At 46.5% G+C, this 19,879-nt stretch overlaps 1 protein-coding gene across 1 annotated transcript in view; it reads right to left on the bottom strand.

The window, feature by feature from the left end:
- The window catches only part of PAPPA2 (pappalysin 2), a 271,960-nt gene extending 268,739 nt beyond the window's left edge, over positions 1–3,221 (bottom strand). The window contains exon 1 of the mRNA XM_058700089.1: positions 3,130–3,221. The gene's annotated coding sequence lies outside the window, so the exon portion shown is untranslated. The remainder of the gene's footprint in view (positions 1–3,129) is intronic.
- Between the last annotated feature and the right edge of the window lie 16,658 nt (positions 3,222–19,879).

Raw genomic sequence — 19,879 nt, 5'->3', positions numbered from 1 at the left:
GCTACTAGAAGGTGCCCCTCTCTCCCCTCGGCCCCCTCCCCTCTCCCCCTCCCTGCCTTACCCACCGCTCAGCCTCGGCTCTCTCAAGGCTTGTAACAATGATCCCATCTGTTTGACATGTGCGGAAAGGTGGGCTGGATTCAAATAATCTGTCAAGTGGATCAGATAAAACACACACACACACACACACACACACACACACACACACGCATACACAGCAGCCCCCTCCTCAATTCCATCACACATGCACATCATGCCCCAGCAAAAGTGTGAGAGAAGTCAGACGTGCCGTGCCCGGCACCCACCCGGGATGCCAGGGAGGGAGACACCACATACGCCAAAGGCAACGCACATTTATATATACACAAATTTTGTGGCTTATTTGTTTATGACAAACACCAGCACCCGAGCCCCTACTCCTCTTCCCCAAGTCCTGCCACTCCGCAAGTGCACAGATTGGAAAGCTGGTAGAATCTGTTTTGAAATCTCCAACGAGAGGGTTTTTCCCCCTTTTTTTCACTCCAAAGCACTATCTGTGGCGATCAGACTCGAGCAGGGTTGCCAGCAAATGCAGGAGGCCCCTTCTAGGGTACAGGCTTTCAAACCAGCAAAGCCAGAGGGAATGGATTTAAGGACACACAGCAGGAGCTGGCTGAATTTATTTTATTTTGACGGGGGTAGCTGGGGGAGGAATATCATTTCTGAAATGCCCAGGCAATGAAGGGAGAGGATATGGATTTCTTAAGCAGTTTTTGCAAGAGGAGCGGTGTCTTGTTCTGCAGGTAAATCTATAAGGCGAGAAATTGGAGCTTAGAGATAAACAAGGACCGAGAGGGAGGGAAGGGGAAGGAGACAAGAGAGGGGGAGAGGGGCAGGGGATGGGGACATGGGGACGGAGAGAGAGGGAAAGAAGGGGAGAAGGACAGAGGGGCGAGGGGAAGGGAGAAGGAAGGGAAGAGAGAGGAGGGAGGAGAGAGGAGGGCAAGGGGGAAGGGGGGAGGGGCGGGTTGAGGAGGAAAGGAGTGAAATGGAAGGGGGGGGTGGGGGCGAAGGGAAAAGAGAAGAGTCTGGAAGGAGAAAGGGCTGAAGAAGAAAAGCAGGGAAGAGAGGAGGGAAGAATGAGACCGAAAGGAAGGAAAACAGGGGAAGAGGCGGTGAGGCACATAAAATATGGAGACCAGGAAGGCAGTTAGAGCCATGATGGCAAAACACAAGGAAATCAGAGGGGCAGGTGAGGAGAGCCACTGCAAAAGGAGGCAGAGATTGGATTTTATGCACAGAAAACAAAGGACACTCAGTGGAGGGGCTCGCTCTAGTGATCAGACACGTTTCAGAAAATCAGATTGCCAGGGTTCAACATTGTCTCTTTAAGTAACCCCCGATTTCCTCCTCCTTCCCTACCTGCACCCTTCCTCCACACCCACCTCCACCTTCCTTCATTCACTTTTTGTTGCCAGCATTATCTTCCCCTGGAGAATACTCCAGTCCAATTCAGACACCCATCCCCCTCCCCCTCAAAAAAGCCACCCTTAATGCTTGGTAGCCTCTTTCTTTGCTTCTGTCCACAGAGGGCCCTGGCTCCTCTTACCTAAAGGTTGAGCTGTTTATGACAATCTGCACTTTGATTTCAACCCAAATGATACTATGTTTCCCTTAAGCCCAGGGACCGGCAGGGCTGTTACTGTTTGTATTTGCTGCCATAGTGGGGCTGGTCAGTTTCCATTAGCATTGTCATTATTATTAAGAGTCTTGGAGCACTGGGAGGAGCCAGTCCACGTTGGCATCCACCTGCAGTGTAGAGCGTTAGGGAGGGGAGAGAGGGGTGGGGGGTGGGATGGGACCCCTTAAGATGGTCGCTGATCCTCTCTGACTTTCTGATTCCAAAATGCGATCCCCTGAGGGAAAAGCTCAGCTGGGAGCCGGCCAGGGAGCGTAATAATAAAAGCCTCCCAGAACACAACCAAATGCAGTATCTATATATAGGAGCCGGATCTGTTTTCGCTACTTGCAGTCTAAAATGACACCCGGAAACAAACATTTCAGCAATATGTTTATTGGAATCTTATTCAGCTAGTGCTGGAAAGAGTGAGCTTCTCTGAAGGATTTCACTCGAAGGCTCAGGGCTGTTGCTTTCTGCGCCCTTTGCTCCGGTGCTCAGAGCTGGGAGTCAGGGGCCCTAACTTTCAAGGGGTCACTTGAGATGCCTCTAGGGTGACCTACCACAGCCCCCTCTTTTGTGGGTGAGGAAACAAGAAAGAAATCACACAAATAACAGCAGGGCCAGACACACCATCCAGGTCTCCTGAATCCCAGTCCAGGTTTTCCCTCCTCTGGTATGCACCTGTCTTACTGTTTTGGTATCTACATACCAACTGAATAGGAAGACCCGTATGGAAGACTGGCCTCTCCGGTTCCACATCCAGGCAAAAATGCCCAGGGAATATATGTTGGTCATATGTGTTCCGTAACTCAGATACACACGGCACTCAGATGGAAATGCAAATCTGCATTTCCTACTCCTCCCTGTGTATTTTGAGCCAAGGGAGGCCCTATCTTTTTGTCAAACTGTCTGGTGCTCCGTGTGTTAGATAGTCATATTTTTTTCCACGCTGCTATTACGATTATAAATTATTATCAGTGCTAATGGTAGTGTTTTTCTAAGGGCCTTTCATCCCAGGTTAGGCTCCCCCACCCCTTGGGGGTTGCGTGGTGGAGATAACGTGTCAGAGATCTATTTCCCCTGCTGATAGTCCCTAATGGGAAAGTAACATTTCAAGCCTTGGGACCAGCTTGTGGAGCCCTTCGGCTGGGGAGAGTTTCACAGTGATGCTGGAACGCGCTCTGCTCACCAGAGGAACAAAAGCTCTCCTGGGTTTATGCGTCAATCAGGACTGCCTTTCCAAGTAGAGTCTGCTCAAAAGACAGTCTCGTAACAAAAAGAACAAGAAGACCGTATACTTGCTTCTCCTCTGACCTCGTGCACATCTGTGTTCATTCTTTCTTCCCATCTATAACGGCACAAAGGCAAGGCAAGTGGTATGTCCATTTTACAGATGAGGACACTGAGGCTGAAAAGCTAAGCAATTTACCCAAAGGCCTGTGGAAACTAAGAATGCAGCCAGGACATACCTTAAATGCATTCTGCTAAAGTGGAAGAAGCCAGACTCCAAAGGTCATGTCCTGTATGATCCCATTTATATGACATTCTGGAAAAGGCCAAACTATAGAGACAGAAAAGATCAGTGGTGGCCAGAAATTGGTAACTGGGGGAGAAAAGCTGAAGACAAAAAGCACAATGGGACTCTGGGGTGGGGGGACTGTTCTCTATCCTGATTATGGTGACAATGCAGGACTACACGCATTTGTCAAAACTCGGAGAAGTACAGACCTAGAAAGGTAACTGCATGCAAACGCTACCTCAAGAAACCCGATGCAGTGTGCCCACTGCTGCGGGGAGAAAAGTGGAGCCGAGGGTGGGCCCGGGATCTTTTGATTCTGCATACAGCGTTCTTCTGTCATTATCCTGCAGGTGTCCGAAGACCAAATGATAGCGTAACAGTGGTTGGTCATGCACTGGGGCCCATCTGTAGATCCCCTCACTTAGCCCCTCAGAGGATCCCGTGGAGCCAGACAGAATGGAGCGGAGCTAGCTTCTGGTCCCAGCTCCGTCAACCCCGAGGACCCTAACACATCAAATAGCCAATCACCAAATGAGCACTGGCCAATGACTAGGCCACTGCTCTGCCACGAAATAGCTGCCTGACCGTGGGCAAGTTAACCAACTCCTGGGAGCTGTCTGTAAACTGGAAACATCGGAATAGAAAACCTCTAAGCTTTCTTCCAGGTCACACTTGAGCTTCTCTAATTTTCAGCCCACTGTTTTCCTAATTGTTTTCTCAGTTATTTAACACACACACACACACACACACACACACACACACACACACACACATAGCCAGTGCCCACTTCTCATAAATATCTCAGAGAGTCAAGTATACTTTAGCAATGGACACCCGCATTTATTTTAATCCTTAAAGAAAGCCATATATTCAAAGACAACTCCACTGGAACACTGATGGGCAGCAACAGGGGAGTTTTTGAGTGCTGTCATTAGAGTGGCAAAGGTGTCCTATACAACATGTCACTGTCATATGTTTAGCAAATCAAATATCAGAACACATGGTATTAGTATGAAAATATTTAAATCGGAGCGGTTTTTAAATTTGCTACTGTGCTGGAATCTTAAAATTTGGTAATTCCCTAAAGATGGTAATAATAACATTATTAATAACAACAACTAACACTTATTGCTTACAATATGGCAAGCACCATCCTGGTCACTTTACATATATATATATAAATGTGCTCAGTGTGGCATCTACTAGTCAATAGACACCTACTAAGCAACGTACATAAACTATCTCATTTAATCCAACAAGTAACCTATGAGATAGCTCCACTTTCTCCTTTTTTTATTTTTATTTTTTTAGTTTATTTATGTACCTGAGAAAGAGACAGTGCGGGCAGGGAAGGGGCAGAGAGAGGAGAGGGAATCCCCAGCAAGCTGACACGGAGCGCAAACTCACGAAACCATGAAATCGTGACCTGGGCCAAAACCAAGAGTCACACGCTTCCCTGACTGAGCCACCCAGGTGCACCTGATCCTCATTTTGAGAAGGGAAACCAAGGCAAAGAGTGTTTAGGCAGCTTACCTGGGCTTACGCACCTTGAAAACAACCACCTGTCTCCAGAGCCCACTGAGTCACTATGCCGCACAGCCTCTTCGTGGAGGATATAAATACATACCAATGAGGATCTGACTCCCAACACAACACCACCAGACTTCTCCTGATGAGGCCATTCAGCGGTTTCTCTGAAGTCAAGGAAGATCTTCCTTAGGTCTTTTCCTAAAGTCTCCCCTGGCTGAGGGGCCGGTGCCTCCAAAGTGGCCCCAGCTGATAGCAGCAGCCAGGTGCAGGCTCTGATTTTGCTAATGCTCAGGTACTTTCCACAGATCCCCGAGGACTCCTATTCTCACCAACTGTGCCCCCAGACCCATCACATCCCCACTGAAACCTAAGGGACATGTAACCAACCAGCTGCAAACAGAAAGTCACTCCCCCAAGTCACTAACTCCATCTGGAAGGAATCATGCAAGATAGAGCAACGTTGAGTAGTCTATTTATTATAACTAACAAAAACTTTTCATACTAATAACAGCTATTAGTTGATGGTCTATTAACCGTCATAAAATAGGTATTTCCTGTGTTCAGGTCAGCTCTGATACAGAACTCCAGGTTTTAGCCCCGATTCTACATTCTGAATGGTACTCATGTTATTTAATTGCTGAAATATGGCCCACGTGTAAAATATTTCAAAATGAATATGCCCCCCAGATGTCTTCAAGAAAGGCAACAGGCCTGTGGAAGAGGAAATATACCCTTCTTAAATGCCCACCCAGGCCAGCCTTCCTATAGATCGCAGCCACGGCTGGGGGCAGACAGAAGTGCAAACCCCGAAGTTTGTCAGGTGCCCCCCCCACACCAAGTCATCCAGCAGAGACCCTGTCCAGGAGCTGCCAAGATGAGTTCAAGTTTCTTTTCTACAGACTAAACTCTATACAGTGAAGAGGGAAGGCTCTGTAGGTGACAAACATGGATTCCAACGTGGGCTCTGCCCCGTGGCCAGTGTCATCTGGGGCACATTCCAGGGCTACCAGTGAGGACAACGGTGTGCCTACAACCTAAGTGAGAGGCCATAAAAAGGCACATTTCTCAGCTACGTATCCAGAACAGTGAAAGTGCCTAGCAAACATTGGTATTACTAAAGATGTCAACTTCTTCCAATTTTCTACCCTATAAGTTTCTGACTTTAAACTTTCAATAGCCCCCAGATATCCAGTTGGATGTCATTTCTTACTCAGAAGATCAGCCTTTCCTGTGTCCCAGCTACCCCTCATTTGTTGAAATCTGTTACTGTCAATCCTGCCAGTCCATTTTTATAGTAAACATAAACATTTTGCACTGAAAACTCACAGTATGAGCCACATACATAATTGCAAAAAGAAAAAAAAACTTAATGCTCTAACATTAAAAAAGAAAATAAGGCTATAACGAAATTAAGTGAATTTCAACATATACGTATTTCTGACACAACTACATTAAAAGATAAACGAAATCATTAAATGCTTGAACATACTTCTCATGAATCAGTATGGACTTAAGAGCAATAACAAAATACTCAACAAACATTACAGGCATTTTTTCCTTATGCCGACATCTTGAAATCACGGCTATCAAAGTATCTTAGTACAAGTTCATGGAGTCGGCATGGCTGCCATAGCTCCAAATGCAGAAGGACAGAGGCATGTCCATCAGTGGCTGAAACACCATAAGCAGCAATGCCATCAATGGCATGTTTCCAAAATGGCGAACGACCCTGGGTAAAATGTGCAAACCAATCAAAAGGCAATCTTTCTTCAATAACATGGAAGTTGCATTCCTGGGAAAGTGTATTTAAAGTGCACCCAAAAAAGACCTTTGTGATTGAAGCATCTGTATTGACAATAAAGTTAACTTCCAGACTTGGATCATTATAAATGGGTTTTTCGTCTATGTGAATGTTCGGCCAGAATTCAAGAGTCAGGCAGGAGGAAGATTCATTCTGTGCGACTATCCATGCACTACAGGGAAGTCTGATGTCCCTAGCACGTGCCCACTGAGCCAACAGTAACCTCCAATCGCGGCGACACCAAAACCATCCTCACTATTTCCCAAAGCGACCCTAGGGGGCAGCACTTCCCCCACTGAGAACCACCCATCTAAACCAAGGTCAGAATATTATGCAGACAAATCGGGTTGAACCTTGTATATATGTTTGACCGTAACACACTGCCAGGATCCACAAAGGAGAAAGTCATGTGGAGGCTTCTAACTGCATTTCTTACGTTATTTGGTGAGAAAGCTGAAGTATCTATTCCTCAGTAGTGGTTTGAACTGTGTGTGCCTTATATACACACAAAGATGCATAGAACTCATTCTACCAAATGATCACTTTTCTCAGTATCATCTATTGAGCTTCTCCCTGCTCAAGTAGCCATCTACTCGGTTCCATTAAAATCTTTCTACTTAAAAATAAATAGAGGGACGCCTGGGTGGCTCAGTCAGTTGAGCGTCTGACTTCGGCTCAGGTCATGATCTCACTGTTTGTGGGTTCGATCCCTGCGTCAGGCTCTGTGCTGATGGCTCAGAGCCTGGAGTCTGCTTCAGATTCTGTGTCTCCCTCTCTCTCTCTGGCCTTCCCCCGCTCACACTCTGTCTCTCTCTGTCTCTCAAAAAATGAATAAATGTTAATATATATATATATATATATATATATATATATATATATATAATATCCAGGATTGCAAATCTCAAAACTCAAATAATGAACTCTGATCCTTGGTCCTCAATGCCACATAACATGGCTCAAATAATCACTGGAAAATTTTAGTTACCAAACCCATGGCCATCACTGGCTCTGAGTAGTTCTTGGGCTAAAGTAGTTAAGATCTCAGAAGCCATGGTGGAAATGCTAGTGGTCTCTAGAGAAATGTTTTCTGCAGAATGCTACACATACATTCCCCCCATGGAGTGTCTGAGTTCTCAGACGAGAAGATACAAGCTCTGCCCTATATGGCCTCATAGACTTGCTAGAAATACCTGAGCATGAACAAATTGTAAGACACGGCTATAAGTACTATCTTGGAAGACTGAATGAAGTCCTCCCAGGCACCAAGGATAAAATAACCAACGGTTCATGCAGTAATCAAGGGGATTTCACAGAGGGGGTGATTTTTTAATAGAGTCTGAAATGAAGACTAGGAGTTTTCTAAGTGCGGGGTATTTCTAGATAGCATGGCGTGAACAAGATGCCACAGTAACACTTCATTCAAGGCTTCAGGACAGCATTTATTGCTAAGTCCCACAGTTTACCCATAGTCATGTCTTTCTTCCCAATGACCCTGGAAAGCAATCTAGGGTGGTACCTGTGTCTTACTACCTGTGTATTTCCAGAAGCAATAAACAAAAACAAACATACACACACACACACACACACACACACAAAACAGGCTCAAATGAGGAAACCATGAAAAATTTTGATCACTGGGGAGAAGAAATTCCTAGAGAGAAGCAAATGATCCCTACCTTTCCTCATCTGGCTGTTGATGAGCCTGGAGCCCCTTCCAGCACACTAAGACCAGAAAGGGCATACAGACGTTGAAAGAGTACCTACGGCTCTCAAAGATACAATTTTAAAAATATATTATTTGAATAGCGAAAGGCTACCTGTTCCTCATGTCTCCTTCCATCATCAGGTTCAACCAAGTCCAGACCTGAAAGAAAAGCATACCAAACACAAAGAAGAAAACAATTAACAAAATGAAAAGGCAACCTAGAGAATGGGAGATAATTTTTGCAAACTATATCTGATAAGGGGTTAATATCCAAAATATATAAGGAACTCCTACAACTCAATAGCAAAACAAACAAAAAACCTTCAAAAAATAAGCAAAGGACCTGAACAAACATTTTTCTAAAGAAGACATACAAATGGACAACGGGTATATGAAATGTCACTAATCATCAGGAAAATGCAAATCAAAACCAACAGAGATACCTCACACCTCAAGATGTTTTTGAATTATCAAAAAAGACAAGAGATAATGAGTGTTGGCAAAGATGTGGAGAAAAGGGAATGCACACTGGTGCAGCCACTGTGGAAAACAGTATGGAGGTTCCTCGAAAAGTTAAAAATAGAACTAACTTGGAACTGGCGTGTATTATGCTAAGCAAAATAAGTCAGTCAGAGAAAGACAAATATCATATGATTTCACTCATATGCAGAATTTAAGAGACACAACAGATGAACATAGGGGAAGGGAAGCAAAAATAAAACAAAAACAGAGAGGGAGGCAAACCATAAGAGACTCTTAAATACACAGAACAAACTGAGGGGAGGGGAGATGGGTGGGGGGGATGGGCTAAATGGGTGATGGGCATGAAGGAGGGCACTTGTTGGGATGAGCACTGGGTGTTGTAAGTAAGTAATGAAACACTAAATTCTACTCCTGAAACCAATACTACACTACATGGTAACTACCTTGGATTTAAATAAACAAAAAAAGTAAATAAAATAAAACATACATTAAAAATAAAAATAAAATAAAATAAATATTCTATTTCTTACCTTAAAAAGTAGATAAAAATAAAAACAATAAAATAAAAATGCAAAATCCATTCTTGGTCCATGGGCCACACAGCAACAAACCTGATCTGACCCACATTATTTGCAAACCTCTAGACTGAAAAGGTTGAATTAGCATAAACTTTAGATGGAAACATGTAAATAAATGGAATGCCTATCATTATGGTGTCACTAAGTTTCGAGCATATATATAGAATTTTCAGACTTAAAAAAATTTGAAGGGGAGATGATTTTAGGAAATATCTCAAGGAAATAAGTTGTCATCCTCCAGAGCTCCTGAAAACAGTGGCACCAGAGGCCAGATAACCCCTCTCTGAAGAGGAATGATAAATATATTAAGATACAGGACAACTGACTGATGAATGGATAAAGAAGATGTGGTATATATAATATACAAGGGAGTATTACTCAGTGATCAAAAAGAATGAAATCTTGCCATTTGCAACAACGTGGATGGAACTGGAGGGTATTAAGCTAAGTGAAATTAGAGAAAGACAAAAATCATAGGACTTCACTCATGTGGAATTTAAGAAACAAAACAGATAAACATAGGGGAAGGGAAGCAAAAGTAAGATAAAAACAGAGAGGGAAACAAACCAGAAGAGACTCTTAAATACAGAGAACAAACTGAGGGTTGCTGGAGGGGTTGTGGGTGGGGGGATGGGCTAAATGGGTAAGGGGCATTAAGAAGGGCACTTCCTGGAATGAGCACTCGGTGTTATATTTAAGTGATGAATCACTAAATTCTGCTCCTGAAGTCATAATTACACTATATGTTAACTAACTTGAATTAAAAAAAAAAAAAAAAAGATATCACGCAGAGATAGAAAGGCTGAAGTATGCACTCCAGATCTCAAGCCATACAGGCATCTTTCCAAATTTCAAGTACCAATTAACATTTGAGCTGCTTCTCACATAAGCAACTCCAGGCAGACAAAGTCCCAATAAAGATGCATTTACTTTAAAAAAAAAAAAGAAAGAAAGAAAGAAAGAAAGAAAGAAAGAAAGAAAGAAAGAAAGAAAGAAAGAAAGAAAGAAAGAAATTCCCCAGATCCAGCAGTCCCACTTCTCAGTATTTACCCAAAGGAAATGAAATCAGTTATCTCGAAGAGGCATCTGCACCCCCGTGTTCACTGCAGCATCATTCACAATAGCCAAGATACGGAAACAGCCCAAGTATCGATCGGCTGATGAACGGATAAAGAAGATGTGCTTTATAGACACAATGGAATATTATTCAGCCATGAAAGAGAAGGAAATCCTGCCATTTGCAACAACATGAATAAACCTGGAGGACATCATGCTAGGTGAAAAAAAAGTCAGAGAAAGACAAATACTGCATAGCCTCAATTTATACGTGTGATGTGTAAGCAGCACACTCCTAGAACCAGAGAGTGGTAGGGTAGTTGCCAGAGGCAGGGGGTAGAGGAAGTAGGAAGACATTCATCAAAGGGTACAAACTTCCAGTTATAAGCTGAGTAGGTTCTGGGGATCTAATATACAGCATTGTGATTATAGTCGATAATATTGTATTGTAGACTTGAAATTTACTAAGATAGTAGATGGCAAGTGCTTTGACCACTAAAAAAAAAAAAAGTTCCGTGTGAGGTCATGAATGTGCTGATTAACTTGACTGTTCATCATACCACGATGCATTTGTATTTCAAATCATCACATCGACACCCTCAATATACGCCATTTTTATTTGTTAGTTACGCTGCAATAGAGCCAAAAAGAAATGTGTCGGGCATGCCACTACCAAAACGTTCTGTGACCACCTGCCCGGCGTGAGTTCCCCTAAGAATAGAGCAAATCCTACGAGGAGTCATGGTGGCAAGGAAGGACAGGAGATCAGGTGCCCGAAGAAATCTCTGCTGGCCCACAGGGAAGGGTGCCTTATCAGAGCAGCTGTACCCGTTCCCAAGCGCACACGTCTCCCTAGGACGTGTCCAGCACAGGCCACAGCTCGCTGGCAAAACCCGCACCGTTCGGAGCGACGGTCAGAATCGGCACCCCGTACCTTCTGCCCTCCTCCCGTACATCTCTCCACCACCGACCACGAGCTGCCGAAGTTCGCAGACTCATCTTTTTCAGCCCCGGGGGCCCACAGCCTAGCACAGAGCCTGGACGACAAAACAGGGGTCGTGGCTTGTAGACCTGACGGAAGGCGAGCCCGTGTGTGAGCCATCTCCCCTCCACCGGCCCCGCTCAGCCAGTCCAGCCAGATCAGCAGCCTGGTGCAGCCCTCGGGCCTCCGAGCTCTCGGCTGTCAGCCTGGCTCTTGCCGCCCGCCCGTCCCACACACGGTCGTCTGAACTGAAGGCGTGGCGAGGGGCTTCTCCGGCAGGGAAACACCAGGCCTCTGCTCGGCACCCACTGCCCCCCCGGTGGCCTCAGGCGTTGTGGAGGTAAGGGGATGTAGATGAAAGGAGAAGGATTCAGATTCTCTACAAGAACCTGAGGGATGGTCCGCGAAGGCCGTGTAAACAGCCATCAAGGTAACCAGAGCGGAAACAGACCAAAAGACTCCCAGGCAGAGTCTCCGGGGCCTCTTACGGGTCGGCCTTTCAGAGCCCCGAGAACGAAGAGCTGACAGCAGGGTCTGCAGGTGGCTTGGACCCGAGAGCTCATCTAGTGACGAGGTGAAGAGACGGCCTGAGTGGGCAGAACCCGGGCCAGAGCAGGGATGGAAGGAAAGTGGGGCTGATCCAAAAAGGAGCGGAGAAACATTGCCAAGTCTCGTGTCTCCCCACGTCTCCAACGATAATTACGAGAGCTGGTTCCCAGGCAAACCCAGCTTGGTTTGGCTTCGAGATGGCAACAAAGTGGATCAAGACGGAGGCTCTGGAGTCAGCGGGATGTGGCTCTGGAGCCTAGCGTCCTCATTCGCCATCGGTGTCACCTTGGACAAGCGTCCTCACATCCGTGTCTTGATTTCCACTTCTGTGAAATGGAAACAGTGACAGTAGCTGCCTCGCAGGTCGTAGGGGTTAAAGGAAAAGAGGGTTATGAAGGGCTTGTGCGTTTGACACCCAACCTGCTCGAGACAAAGGGGAGACAGAGGGCCCCAAGCTTGGCCCCGACTCTGTGGGGCATGAGCGGGAAAGGGGGAGGCGACATTTGGGCAAGAGAACCCTGTTGCTCAGGAGTGTATGTCAGTAGAATAAAAAGTTAGGACGGGAGGGTGAGAAACGAGATCAGAGGGAGGCCCGCAGCACTCTGAGTCACTACGTTGAACTGATGCACAAGCAGAGTCGGGGCAGAACCTTGCTCCAAGCACCGGGGTCCCAGAGGAAAGAAGGAGACGCCGCAGGGCTGGGCTGCATGCTCAGATTCAAGACATGGGGCGCTCAAGCAGGAGAGAGGAATCCATCACACGTGATGCTGAAGACGCAGAGGCGAGTAGAGCGGGAAGAACCGGCAGATGAAGGTCACAGTATGGGTGTAGAGATCAGGGTCAGGGTCCCAGGGGACCTGGCATCAACAACTGAAGATCCACGGTCCTGGGACGAGGCTGCTTATTCTGTGTCATGTAGGCCAGACTCTCAGAGGCATATGGCGGGCAGAGACACAGAGCCCGGGTAAAGCATCCCAGGCGGTACTTTCACAGGGAAACAGAAACGTTGTTCCTTCCACACTTGGGAAAGGGCCACGCTTACATCCTTCCTGAATTACTTTTGTTCCTGGATCGGTCTGTGTCAGAGAAGGAAGCTGCATGTATGTCTCACAGACACGCACACGCACACGTGCACACACAATGCCTCCTCTGCCATCAAGTGACTGTGATGGTCTTCTCTTTTTTTTTTTTTTTTCAGCAAAGAAAAAGAAGGAAAAGGAAAAGGAGAAGGAGGAGGAGGAGGAGGAGGAGGAGGAGGAGGAGGAGGAGGAGGAGGAGAAGAAGAAGAAAAGAAAGAAAAATGACTTCTTAAGCACAAGACAAAGAATGACGAGAAGTAAGAGAACACAGAACTCAGTGCACGGTGAAGGTGCAAGGTGTGTTCCAGTTCTGTACACCAATGCCTGGTGCACCAGGCACCGTAGGAATTGAAGTCAGAGTGTGCAATTAATTGAACATCTCTTGTATTCAGAGAACTGCTTAAAACGCATGGGGGTGCCTGGGCAGCTCAGTCGGTTGGACATGCGACTCTTGGTTTTGGCTCAGGTCACGATCCCGGGGTTGTGGGATTGAGCCCCGTGTCGGACTCCACGCTGAGCATGAGCCTGCTTGGGATTCCCTCTCTCTCCCTCTGTCCCTCTCCCCTGCTCATGTTCTCTCTCTCTCTCTCTCTCAAAAAAAAAGTGGGGCGCCTGGGTGGCACAGTCGGTTAAGCGTCCGACTTCAGCCAGGTCACGATCTCGCGGTCCGTGAGTTCGAGCCCCGCGTCGGGCTCTGGGCTGATGGCTCGGAGCCTGGAGCCTGTTTCCGATTCTGTGTCTCCCTCTCTCTCTGCCCCTCCCCCGTTCATGCTCTGTCTCTCTCTGTCCCAAAAATAAATTAAAAAAAAACGTTGAAAAAAAATTAAAAAAAAAAAAAAGTGTATGCTTGATGAAACGGCACGAGAATAATCCAAGTTCTAAGAGAATAATGACAAAGCAGCGGACACACAGGTGCAAGACGGTACAGCACGGACGACATTTGGATCCTGTCACCTTCTAATACCCGAGCCTTGTCTTCCGCTCTGGAGGGAGGGGGCATTGGGGCCCCACTGAATCAGCAATGGGGGGCAAAGCTGAATCTCTACCAAGTGCACTCAGAGCAAAGGGGCAATCGGAGTACACAACTATCTCTACAATATGCTTTCCCCTCATTATCAACCAGGACTAGAAGATTCTATAAGAAAGGTACCTTTAGAAAAAAAATCTGGTAGGAAAATAATCTGCTATACCTCAACGGGGCCATGAAAGGAAGAAGTTAAAGGCATGGGCTCTGAAGTTAGATAAATGAAGTCCAAGGCTATCTCTATGAAATACTAAATATATGCCTTCTCTTCTCGAAGCCTCTGTCCCTCATCTACAAAATCAGGATGGTAACTGCGCCTCTCTCATGGGGTTGTAGGCAAATTAAATGAGACAGTGTCAATGTAGACTACGTATCCAGTACCTGTTAGTATGAATACCATCTGTATGCTGATGGATGCCTCCAATTCTTTCCTCCCTCCTCTGCCTGCCTTTATAGTGCTTTCTCACGCTGGCTCTAAGCTCGGCCAGTGAGATGTTAGTGCATGTGACCAAGCAGAGGCCTAAAAAACATCTGCACACTTGGGTGTGTTTGCTTTTGCTGCTTGGCTGTGGCCCCAAGAAAGTGCTGATACCCTCATAGAAAAGAACCACGAAGCAGGATGAGTGATCCCAGGCACCCTGGCTGAGGCCATTCTAGATCAACCCATGCTAGCCAGCCCCCACACAGGTAAGCAAATCGAACTCAGGTAGGCAGAGCGCTCGGCCAACCTGCAGCTAGCCTCAGAAGCAAGAACTAGAAGAGCAGAGATCAGCCAAGTCAAACAAACTAAATCGCACAGACCCGTGAGCCAAATACATCTACATACCGTTGTGTGCCATTGTGTGTATTCTGCTTGCTGGGATATTATGTAACATCATCATGGCAATATATAACTGATACACTATATTACGAATGCTGTTATTGTCATTTTTCTTATAACCATTACTTTTCAGAGGAGCAGAAAAAGCCTCGCCCAGACCCTACTTAGCTGTCACAGGTAAAACATCTTTCTCACAACCTGCTATTCTGTCCAGAGGAAGAAAAGAAAACAGTAGACAAACGAGCAGGTGGCTGCTGCTTCAGAAGTTTCTGCCTTGTTTTCCTGACAGGTTGTTGCTAACGATGCTATTATTTTTCTTGTGAGTGGAGATACCCATGACAGTGTAACCTCACAGGCTGCTATGATGAATTGCTAATTAGTTTAATTAGTGAAGAGCCCTTTTTCCATCAAGTTAGATTCTAGTCTTGTATGTTCCCACGGGGACTTCACAGTATGAGGTCCTAAGAAAGCGCTTGTCAGGAGACCTTCAAAAGGAAAGACACTGGATGAAGTGCGTCTTCGGGGCTTCTAGCCTTCGCTTTCAAATAATAACGGGCGGCACTTTGTGCCAGGTGCTATCCTAGGTACTTTATGTGCAATATCTCATTTACTCCTCACAAAAACCCAAAACGCAAGAACCATTCTTATCTCCAATGTATACGAGAAAACTGAGGCGCAGGGGATAACATTGGTGTTTGCGAGGTCACGGGGCTGGTGAGTGACAGAGCTGGGATTAAAACCCAGGTCTGTCGGGTCCCATTCTCGTGACTGCTCCCCATGCTGTTTCCCTGGCCCTGCAGATGCCCTCCTCGTGGGGCCCAGAGCTTGTCTGCTCTCTGGCCCCACCCCCCACCACCACACTTGGCTCTCTGAAGAAACCACAATACTAGCCCTAGGACCTCTCATGTGCCTTTTGGCACTGTGTTCCTTTCCCCAAGCCATTTGCATGTTATGTATCTGATATTAGTAGCATTGGTTTAACTGTGAGGGAGAGCAAACCCTAAAGAATAGTAGACTAAGCCAGATGGAATATTTATGAAAATGAAAGCTGGAGGTCTGCAAAATAGTAATAATAAGTAATTATTATTATTATTATATTATTAGTAATAGTGTATTCGTAGCTACGATATCAATAATAACTAATAAGTACAGGTTCTCCAGTCATCAAGAATTCGGGTTCTTTCTCTTATTGTTCCAAAATATCAACATGCACCTCTGCCTCATAGCCCAACATGGCTGCTTGAGCTACAGGTATCACATCTATATTCTGGACAGCAATGTGGAGGAAAGGGGAAGAGGGATGGTCCTTCCTTCTATGAACATTTTTTTCTCCTATTTTATTCTTTTACCTTTACCTCTCTTTCACCTCATTCTCCTCTTTCTCCAACCAGGGGCAAGCTGTTTCATCCCTCTCCACCCTCCGCTTTTTATCACAATCTTCTGCAATCTCCCTCTCATCTTGAGAATGGAAACAGGAACAGAAGGAACATGGCAAAGAGCAATTTTGCATTCCAATATGCAAGATATTTAGCAATCTGCAGAAGATTTAGTCATAATTAGAGCAGACTAAGAAGAAATAATTTCCACGTCAACTATTCGCTAACCCTCCCTTGTATCCTTCTTTCTTCCCAAATCTCACCAAAGCTACACCTGACGTCTCAGTTTACCAGTTTGGGATGGTTACCCGTGAGAAGGCAGCTCTGAATCTGTGAGCTCTTGCTACTCCCAGAGATAAATTAAATGTGTGGGTTGCTTCTCTTGGGCACACACTTCTTATCTGTTCAGATTCAGGTACACCCAGCTCTGGCTAGAACAGCCCCTCCTGCAGTTAATGATCCTAAGTGAAATAACCTTCTAATTGCGAGTCTGTTCTATCTGTTGAATCATCAGAGATCTTCAAATGTTTTATTATTTTTTTTCTTATCTAAAGGCAACCTGAAACAATGCATTCTTCCCCCATTCTTTATTTTAAATATTTTTTCAATGTTTATTTTTGAGAGAGAGAGAGAGAGAGAGAGAGAGAGAGAGAGAGAGAGCCAGAGTACAAGCAGGGGAGGGGCAAAGACAGAGGGAGACACAGAATCCGAAGCAGGCTCCAAGCTCTGAGCTGTCAGTTCAGAGCCAGACACGGGGCTCGAACTCCGGGACCATGAGATCATGACCTGAGCTGAAGTCAGATGCTTAACCAACTGAGCAACCCAGGCGCCCCTTTCCCCATTCTATGTAGCCAGACTGGTTCTTCCAATCTGAGCAGGTCTGAGCCACCATCTTGCTAAGGCTGTGGGAAGCTATTAATCACGGAGATTGAGAGGGACGTCTAAACTGGAAGAGAAGCGAGTGAGCAGTCCAGGCCCAGAGATCACCCAGAAATCAGCAATCAACCTAGACCCTGACGTCAGAAGCCAGGCAGAATAGGCAGGGGGCTAATGATGATCAAACAGACTGGGGAAAGAGGGCAGGAACGGAAGGAAGGGACAGAGCTCAGATGGGCGGAATGTCTGTCTTCTGCTGCTTTGCGTGGGCACAATTGTCTAGCCCAAGAAGGCAAAAGAAAGGCATTGCAAGTTTTATGTGCAATTTAAAATTTCCTAGCAGCCACATTTTCTAAACAGTGAAAAGAGAAAGGTGAATTACAATTTAGTGCTAGGGGCACCTGGGTGGCTCAGTCAAGTTAAGCATCCAACTTCGGCTCAGGTCATGATCTCACAGCTTGTGGGTTGGAGCCCTGCGTCAGGCTCTGTGCTCTGTGTCTCCCTCTCTGTCTGCCTCTCCCCCACTCACACTTTGCCTCTCTCTCAAAGATAACTAAACATCAAATTTTTTTTTAAACTTAGTGCTATATTTTATATAATCAAATATATCCAAAATGTGGTCATTTCAAGATGTAAGTCAGAATTTTTAAAAAACAGACTCATGAGACTTTTTACATACTAGGTCTTCAAAATCTGGTGTGTAGTTTGCACCTCTGGCAAGTCTCTCCTTTGGACCAGCCACGTTTCAAGAGCTTAAGAGCCGATGTGGCCCATGACCACAGGGTCGGACAGCACACGCCTGGGCCCTCCGCTCACAGTGGGGTCTGGATCCAGCAGCAGCAATAGCATCTGGGGGCTTGTGAGAACGGCTGCATCTCGGGCAGTGCCATGGAATCAGAACAGGCATTTTAACCGCATCTTCAGGTGGTGGGCACATTCGAGTACGAGAAATGCCACTGCAGGAAGGGCGGGGATCCTTTAGAAGTAAATGTCACGTGGTGAGTGTTTCCCAAGGTATTAGCATCGCTACAGAAGTGGCAGGGACGACGTACAAAGTTTCCTCACTCCTCTGGCTGGCTGCTCAGAGAAAAATAATTTAAACAGCATCACAGCTGAGTAAGAAACAGCTCCAAGTGGGGTCGTCTGAAGAACCCAGGACTGCTCTCGTTACGTCCTTAGCAGCTGAAGACCTTGGCGTCCAGTGACCTGGGCTCAGCCTCATGAGACGGCTTAAACGACCCAGCCCTTTGTCCAAGGCAGAAACAATGGACAGAGTCACGGGCAACAGGTAGGAAAGAATCCCTGTCTCCCCCAAAGTAACTGCCCCAGAGGCCTGCCAAGGTGACCAAAATCCTTGCCATTCGATTTACTGCCATTCGAGTCACTGAGGTGTGACTTTCAGGAAGTCCTAGACATGTGCAAAGCTCGTGTGGAAAGAGGGTGCCCCGTACAGGTCACGGTTTACCTACAGCATAGTGAGAATTTGTAGCACGCACGCAGGAGGACAGGAGCGGAAAGCCAATCCTTTGACAGGAGTAGGAAAAGTTTTGAGGTCTGAAACCAAGTGAGCAAAGACTGGCCCCGAGGGAGGACGGAGGGCATAGAAAGGGGCAGCAGTGAGGAATCCGATGCAAATTCCACAAACCTTCATCTTGTTTCAGTTTGCTTCACTGCGAACCACCTACGTGACTGCTGTGAATAATCCCACCCGTGTAGAGGTCACAGGGCTAGCAGGGAAGCTTCTAGTCTGGGTTGGCAGGGGCGGGGGTGGGGGGTGGGGTCCCAGAGGGGCAGGGGGGATTCAATACGTGCGTGTGGAATCCACTGATAATGCCGGTGCTGGGAGGCAGGGATGGAGACAGACACAGAGGCAGAGGAGGAACTAGGGAACAGAGAGCAGAAAGAGTCAGTCAAGGCCACAGAGAAGACATGACGTGGATGTGTGAGTCTGCTGCACGCGTGGCAGCAGCTGGAATTATGCTCTTGCTATGTCCGGAGAGGGAGGGTGATGCTGTGTTGACCCAGAGCCAGGCGGGCACAGGAAGCCGGGTTGCCCTTCGGGCCCTTGGCCATCATTAAAGGTGAGCAGCCGGGAAGGGTAAGAACGTAAGACTTTCCCCTAGCACACATTTGTTAGCAGTGGCCACGAGGAGAATCAAACAAACACAGCGCAAGTAAATCAGTCACTGTTTGAGCAGGTGCCCTTTTCCGAATGAAATTGCGTGTGTTATTTTTAATATCTCTTGTCCATCTGCTCCGGTTGTTTCCTCTGGCCCACACTGGAAGGCTCCGTCGTGTTACCTGGATGGAGATTTGACCATGCAGTCACCTTCGCGGAGCTGCAGGGACGTGCTTGGCTTCTCTAACACGCAAACCCCAGGAAGTATAAATAGAAATGTTGCTTTTATTTGTAGACTTAATGCTTATGGGGAAGCTGGCTCAGAGGCATAAAAGCTTACCTCTTCCAATTCACTGAACTTTGGGCCCATAATTCTTGCAGTTCAGAAAATTAAATAGAGGTCAGCAATTTATGCCTAAGGTACCGGAGGTGGAGAGCCAAAGCAGGGCTATTAAACCCGGCAAATGTGCTTATGTGCTTTCAATTTTCTCGTGTTGTTTCTGCCGGGGTCTTCCACAACCAAATTGCTGCTGGTTTATGGATTGAAAAACCTCAGAGTGAGAGACAGCTTTTCTTCAGCACCTCTGCCAAATTGTCAGGACCGGTTTAGAGCCCGGGAAGCCCTCAGCCAGGAGGTCTCTGGGGAGCCCAGTTCCTGTGATACAGACAAGCTGCCATTAGCATCAACTTGAGTCAGCGCCCAAAGGCACCCGAGGGCCGGC

This window comes from Neofelis nebulosa, chromosome 15, assembly GCF_028018385.1.
Source record: "Neofelis nebulosa isolate mNeoNeb1 chromosome 15, mNeoNeb1.pri, whole genome shotgun sequence".
Taxonomy (NCBI): domain Eukaryota; kingdom Metazoa; phylum Chordata; class Mammalia; order Carnivora; family Felidae; genus Neofelis; species Neofelis nebulosa.
Note: the sequence above shows the minus strand (reverse complement) of the source record. Positions and strands in the feature narration are given on the sequence as shown.